This window comes from Electrophorus electricus, chromosome 5, assembly GCF_013358815.1.
Source record: "Electrophorus electricus isolate fEleEle1 chromosome 5, fEleEle1.pri, whole genome shotgun sequence".
Taxonomy (NCBI): domain Eukaryota; kingdom Metazoa; phylum Chordata; class Actinopteri; order Gymnotiformes; family Gymnotidae; genus Electrophorus; species Electrophorus electricus.
Window position 1 is genome coordinate 28948687 of NC_049539.1, and position 7941 is coordinate 28956627.

A 7941-nucleotide genomic window follows, 5' to 3' on the forward strand; every position below is an offset into this window, starting at 1 on the left:
TAACAAAATAATTCTAGACAACATTGAGATCACAGTATTCACATTAAATACATACCTTCAACAGTAACTGTGTATGTGTGAATGACCTCTTCATTACTGGTGTCCCAGATCGTGTAAACTCCACTATCAGATGGTGCTGTTCCTCTCAGCTCAACAGCAGAGATAAGAGATGCTCTCTGGGTGTATTCATCTTTACATTGTAATGAGCTTCCAGCCACTGTGCAGATTTGTCCACTAGAGGGAGCAGCTGCACCTGTGCTGTTATAAATCACCTTCACTGACTCTGATATGGGCAAATCCAGCACCAGATTTTCATTGGACTTGATCCAAACTGAAGAACTCAATGCTGAAAACAAAAACCATCAGGAATTTCAAACAGGTTCAAATCTGATACACACTATTAAACCTAAATCATTAGGGGTTCATTAACAAAGACTGAGAGAACAAACCCTTACCCTCTATCCCTAGACTCATATCACAGATGTCTACACCACCACACTCACAGGTGTACCAGGTCCTCCTAGTGTAATCAACATCAGTGATGGTGAGGGAGAGATCTCCCTTCAGGTACTGATCATGGGACATGTAAAATCCCTCCTTTGACTGACAGGATATCCGGTCACACTGAGCCAGAATGTCATGTTGTTTATGGGACACAGTCCATGTGACCAGACCAGAACACGTCCGAGTGCAGGGGAGAGTAGCATTGTCATGAAGATTCACCTTTACTGAATAGGTCAATACAGGCACTGAAAAATTAAGAAAGAAGAAGTTTTATAAGGCATTAAATAACAAATATAGAATAAAAACAGAAACGAGTGCATAAGACAATGAGACTGCACCCCTTTTAGACCAGATCAGTTATGGAGGACTTTGCTACCTTGAAGCCTGCTTTCCTACTCCTCTAACCCCAATGTCACACCCCCTCCCCCAACACTACTGCATACATTTTGGAAATGGCCAAAGCTCTACACATTCTAGCAAATCATCTTTGAGATCTTCTCTAGGATAGTCAGCATTTAAATGGAAAGAACCCATTCCACCCACATACAGTCACTTGGTCAGTGAAGTCATGTCCCATCCCCATATCATGGAGAAGATTAGATATGCTGTCAAAGTCTACCAGAATACTATTCAGCAACCTTTCCTAACCTTTGTTGAGAACATAGAAACTGACAGCATAACAATATTGTTGGGTGAGCTCAAACCCACATCAGCTAGGTGATGACACCGACAGCCTACTGGGTGAGCAACCACGCTCTAATGATGGTGGGCCCATGAGCACAACAGTTAGACCTTGGAACAGATAAAACAAGAGGAAAAACTGAACCACCACACCAATCATGAAAAAAGGGAGAACAAAGGACAGCACAGGAAGAATGGCATCCCCAATACACTGGGGAAAACCAAACTAAAACTTCCCAAACAAAAGCAGAAACCTGGAGGAACTTTAATGGCTAAGGGAAGCCTCAGGAGAGAGACAGACTCAAAAGGGAAAACTAGAGAAAGAAGGGCACATGTAAAAACCCAGACACCTTTGCAAGAGCAGAAGAGAGGTACAGCACAAGAGCTCACAGACCTCAATACCCAGAGGTACCAGCTAGGACATTGGCTCAAAACTTTAGCAAAGACCCAGCACTAAGTGACTGGGTCACTGAGCGTTTACAGATCTAGCCCAGCTGTCAGGCATCAAGCCTGATTAGTAGTGTGGTTGACTCAAGTTCTCCTTCTGGTGGAAGGGGGCCTCGGCCTGGTGCCAGCCCTTACAAATATAACCTATTCTGTCCTTTGATTTTACGTGTATTGTCTGTTTGTCTTTTATAGAAGTCTGACAATGCATTATGTTTGTATGCTAATGTCTGGTATAAGAGAAGAATTAAGTTTTTTACACTTATGATATAATGTGAAAATTAACAGACACGCCCCACCCCTCCAAAAAAAAACAAAACAAAACAAAAACCACACCCACAGAACTCAAGAGCTTAATAGAGAGATACCAGAGAAATCGCAATAGATGAGCCCCAGGGTTTGGTCTCATAAAGGGGAGAATGACAAGACTGAACACCAGCCTGTGTGGGAGCATATTACTGAAGAGAGGCTCTGTTCCTCTCTCTAGTACCCAAGGTTGGCTATATTAGATATCAGGTAAATATTCGTCTCTATCGCTTGTTAAATATATCCAATACCAAATAAAATGGCTGCAACCTTCATGTATCGATAACAAAATAACATTTACCTCAATTTATATTCTGCCATTTACTAAATGTTTTCTATGCTCAGGATATGTTCTCCTGTTTTCTATGCTGAGCACAAAAGATATACAGTTATAAAACTGGATTATAATACAACAGAATAGGACCAAGCTGAAACATTTAGAAAACAAAGAAGCCATTCTGTCAACTTACCGGTTATGACCTTAAGCACAGATAACAGCAGGACCCAGGGACACATGCTATAGGATGGCATGGCTGAAGAGAATCTAGTCAGTACTGTAGGGATCACTGGAAGAATCTGGAAAATTATAATAAGCCACAGTTATTCAGTGCCCTAATCAACATTACCTTAAAAGAACAAGACTATCATAGTTTTTTAAAAACAATTAGTGCCTAATAATTATTAATGAGCAAATTGTCTTGAAATGTTGTCATGTTTTATATGAATCTCCTAAGAACACTTTAAACCATTTTCTAAAGTCATGTAAAAATATATTACGATGATAGGAGAGTGTTTAAAAAATATGTCCTCCACAGTGGACATTTGTACTTATTACCTACCTTTTTTTCTCTGTATTTTCAATTACGAAGGAAGGTATTCACTGTCAGAGGTAGAGAGAATGTTACTGCGAATTGTTCATGAAAACTCAGATATTGAGTTGTCTGATGAAAAAGATCAAGATGCAGTTTTTGAGGCAGAGGCCTCAGAGAGCTCAGAGGAAAAAACTGAGATAGGGCAAACAGAGGCAGAAAAGTCAGAGCAAGCAAAACCGTCCACATCCAGTCGCTGTCCACTTCGGGGCAGGACTACAATGTACACATTGACTTTATATTCTCAAGATAATATATGACCATTTACATATATACATATACATTTTTACTTACATTTTTTTTTCACAAAAATGATTTATTCTGATAATTTATTCTAACAATAATTGAGAGTAATATTCTTTTTCTACCTTTATTATTTTCCTAAGATTCAACCCTCAACTGGATAATTCTCCCATTGTTCAATTGTCCCATTAAGTAATGATGCCATAACACACCAAAATTGTACCCCAATGAATTATTTTCAACAGTACATTGATTACTCTGTGTTTGAAGAAATGGCTGTGCGCACAAACCAACGTGAAGTCCTTGTGTCTGGAACAGCACTAAACACCACTCCTGAAGAGTTGAAAACATTCATTGGCAGTTCTGTCTACGTGGCCTGTCTAGGATATCTAAATATACAGATGTATTGGGCCTCAAACACCAGAGTTCAAGTAGTGGCAGAATCCATGACCAAAAATCTATTCTATAAACTAAGAAATTCCATTAAGATTGTCAATGACCTTGATATTTCAGATGAGGACAAAAGCAGAGACCTCTTGTGGAAAGTCAGGCCCCTTCTGAACAAAGTGAGGCAAGGATGTCTAAATCAGCTTAGAACAGGAAAATTGTCCATTGATGAGCAAATGATTCCGTTTACTGGTCGCTGCCCAATTCGCCAGAATGTACCAGGCAAACCATACCCGACTGGATTGAAGCTGTTTGTCTTGGCCACACCAAGTGTTATGGTCTTAGATTTTGTGGTTTACCAAGGTAAGACCACCTTCAGAGTCACAGAGGGACTGGGCATTGGAGAACAAGATGCTCTTTATTTGGCAGAGACTGTTTCCAGAGGAACCCACCTGTTTTTTGACAGGTTCTTTACAAATGTCCTGGACACCATGATGGAGAAATGCTTGGGAGGTACAGGAACTCTCATGAAGAACAGAATTCCAAAGGAGTGTAACATTATAGGGGATCAGGCCATCAAAAGGAAAGGAAGAGAAGCATCTGAGATGATGGTCAGGTGAGATCCTGAACTTGCTGTCAAGTGGTTTGACAACAAACCAGTTAACCAGTTGCTAAGTTTCTATAGGATGGCCACTCGCACTCGGAAATGGACAGTGCATACAATTTTCCACTTTTTTGATTTGGCAATCACCAATGCATGGCTTCAGTATAAGACTGACTGACTGCTAAGTTCTGGCAAAGAAACCACTGCAGTTCCTTGAATTCAAATTGCTCCTTGGTGAGCAGATGATTACTCAGGTCCAAGTAGGAATCTCCAGTGAGAGTGAAGATGACACTCCCCCACATCAAAAGTGGAAACATATTAAGATTATGACATTGTAGTGTTTTAACTTTAGGAATTTGGAGTAATGGGATGGCGATATGTTGTTAAATGTCTATTCAGTTGACTATATATCACTACTTGAAGCTCTATAATAGTCTGAACTAGTTGCATTAAACAGTGACTGCGTGCGGGACAGGTGTCGGTGTTCGTAACGGACCTGCTAAAGACAAACTAGAGCAAGAAAACGGGCTGACAGGCCTCACCAGACAACAGCTAATGAGCTAGCAAGCGTTAGCGTGGCAGCTAAATATAAGAGAGAGATGGTGTGTAGCGTTTGGTCATATAGATAATACTTCGCATTTGATGGCTCGATTTTATCGACAGATAGTCTGTATAATGTACAGTCAGACGTCTTTATCGAGTGATGACGGAGCGTTTCGACAGGGCGCCCGGCGCTGGCAGGACACGGGGTGCGTCGAGCGGTCCTGGCCCAGGGGACGCGGGGACGCCCGTGTGTCCGTGTTCAGCCAGTGGGAACCCCGAGGACAGTGGAGGTAGAGCTGCCGGACAACCGCTGTAGCTGTGTTTAGATATCTAGACACGATACGTAACTTTAACTAATCAGCCCGTTGTAAATATCTTAGCCATGTTAGCGCCTGGCCTGTATCAGAAAAGCTAGCTAGCCTAGCTAAGCTATCCTAGCCAGGAAACTGAAAGTAACATTTACTCAGAGCTCTGCTGAATATTGGTAGCTTATCCAGGTTAGTTAGACTTAAGACGACCGTGTAGCTGTCCTAATATTCATGAATACTAGCCTATGCGAGCTATCTACTGTGGGATTGTATAAACTAAGTGAATGCTAAGATTACATAAATAGAGAATAATGCACAAAATGGAATAGGATTAATGCTTGAATTAATAAAATAATTGCTGTATGTGCAGACATAACAGGAAATGCCTTAGACGTGCATATGTGCGATTGTGCAAGAAAACGTGTGTACATGACAGTTAGACAGAGGCGACGGCTGAGATGGAAAAGTACTAAGCAGAAGTGGCGCAAGGCAAGAAAACTATAAGTCTGTGTGTTGCGAAGTTATGCTTTAGATCTCACTCGCACTGTGCTGTGAAGTGACATCTCCAGAGCTCTGCATTAATAAAAGGCCACAAGGTAATGCACTGTTTCCGGTCTCTTCTTTCTTGCATTAACAGACACGACACTACGCAGTTAACACTGGCTTACTATATTACTAGCTAGAGTTAGCTGAACAGTTAGAAGATAACGTCCACAGCCACATATCTGAATTAACCTTGCTCAGATGACATTGCTGTGTTAAACAGGTCACACACGATGTCAAGTTTATGGTTAGTTAGCTATATTTATTACATTACTGTTACAGAAACACCAAACCCAAATTATTTTAGCTGAGTAGCTAACCGTTTATTATTATGCTAAATGGGTGTTTTCACACACATCTGGACACACAGTGAGGTGAAGGCTTTTGGAGGATGGCTTGATGTCAAGAAGGGCCACAAAGATGCCACTTCTCTCCCAGAAAAACATTAAGGACAGACTGATATTCTGCAGGAAGTAAAGGGATTGGACTGCAGATGACTGGGGTAAAGTTACTTTCTCTAACAAAGATGTCCCCTTCAGACTGTTTGGGACATCTAGACAAATGATTGTCTGGAGAAAAAAGATGAGCGCTACCATCAGTCCTGTGTCATGCCAACAGTGAGGCATCCTGACACCATTCATGTATGGGGTTGCTTCTCATCCAAGGGAGTGGGTTTGCTCAAAATTTTGCCTGTGGTCAATCCTCAAAAAGAAGGTGGACAAATGCAGAAATTGTGATCAACTCCAAGGACTGATTAGGCAAGAATGGATTGCCATCAGTCAAGACTTTGCCCAGAAGCTAATATCCAGCATGCCAAGGTGAATTGCAGAAGTCTGAAATGCTTAATTGTACTTAGCTGTACCATATAAACATCTAATAAACTGAGGCAGTAAACTTTGTGAAAACCAAAATTTGTCAGTGTCGACTTTTGTGTACGACTGCACTTCTAGTATTTGATGATAACTTCCGAGATCTCTCTCTACATGGATCTGGTTTAGGGTATCTGAACAGTCATCATAATGCGTGAAGGATGGGACACTGATCAAGCCCAAGCATTAGTGCAGAAGGCCTCACACTTCTTAGATTAACGTCTATAAGAGCACAAACACTCCTCTTCGTGTCTGTTGAAGTTGTGTTACGGAAGGAGAGCCGGTGTAGGCCCGATAACTGTTGCTAACTTAGCAGAAATAGCGCTACAAGGTCAATATGGATTAAAGCATTTATATTTCATATGTAACAAGCCACACGGCTCTAAATGTAATTACTGGGGAACTGATGATCCCATGTAGAAATAACCGTCATACTACGATAGGCTACATTTCCAGTTAACCTAGCTAGCGTTGTAGCTACAGACGTTAGCGAAGCTATGAGAGCTAGCTAACAAGCACGGACCCGGAATGAGAACATTTCTGAGTTAGCGGGCATTCAGCAAACTAACGGATGTGTTTACACAAAATAAAGCTAAATCGTAACTGTTGTAATTCCATTTCATTACTTAGTTACCTTAAAAACAACCACCGGGTCTGAAATCAGTGTTCAGAGCAGCCCGTGGGTTAGCTAGCGTTAGCTGACCAAATCCCAAGCCGTTTTGTTGTAAACATATCAACTACTCACCACTCTGGTGGGTTTATTTATTTGTAAACATATCAGCTACTCACCACTCTGGTGGGTTTATTTATTTGTAAACATATCAGATATTCACCACTTTGGTGGGTTTATGTATTTGTAAAATTATTAACTAGCTACTCACCACTCGGTTGGGTTTATTTATTTGTAAACATATCAACTAACTACTCACCACTCTGGTGGGTTTACTTGTAAACATATCAGCTAGTTACCACTCTGGTGTCAAACAGCTCTCTGCGTAAGGAAATCTATAGAGTGACATTAGTGTCTTAGATATGAAACCACAAACTCACCCTGGAACTGAGCAGAAAAGCAGAAACGGAAACCACAAGCCACAAGTTTCCGGTGAGTCTGCCGTGCAGGCTTGTCACGAGCCCCCATCATCTCTAGAGGAGGTTTCTCGCTCCTTTAGTTCACACAATGAAAATCTAAAATAAACATGTTCTTCAGCTTATTTAAACATATCTTGGGTCTAATGCACCTAAACAAAGTGTGTGTTAAAGCATATGTAGATGAGAAAAGTCTTATTTTTTGGAAATTCAAACCTTCCATTTTTTCTGTTAAATCCACTACATTTATAAAGATCACTTTCTTAGCTACTCATAAGATTTCCTAATGGGTGAAGGTGGATAAAATATAGAGCAATATTGTGCAAATAGCTAATCAGTTCACTATAGTATATTTTAAAATGACAAAAAACACAAATCAAATGATCAGTTCACTCTGTGATATTCTTGGAAAACACTTTGCAACATATTCAAAATATGACATTGCAGTGTTTTTACTGCAGGAATGTGGAGTATTGGGATGGCAAGCTTGTGTAAAATGTCTCTTTGCTTCACTATATATATAGCACATATTGAATCTTTATAAAATAAACAGA

The 7941-nt window shown here is 40.6% G+C and overlaps 1 long non-coding RNA gene across 3 annotated transcripts; it reads right to left on the reverse strand.

Moving 5' to 3' along the window:
* Positions 1 to 716: 716 nt before the first annotated feature.
* LOC118241338 lies at positions 717 to 7437 on the reverse strand. 3 transcript variants are annotated; one of them, XR_004775985.1, is made up of 4 exons: positions 7352 to 7437; positions 2775 to 2939; positions 2406 to 2511; positions 717 to 749 (listed from the first exon to the last, which is right to left on the reverse strand). It is a non-coding gene; the product is annotated as an uncharacterized LOC118241338 (long non-coding RNA). The 3 variants fall into 3 exon arrangements; XR_004775987.1 differs by lacking the exon at positions 7352 to 7437 and adding an exon at positions 7231 to 7345; XR_004775986.1 differs by lacking the exon at positions 7352 to 7437 and adding an exon at positions 6936 to 7176.
* Positions 7438 to 7941: the final 504 nt, after the last annotated feature.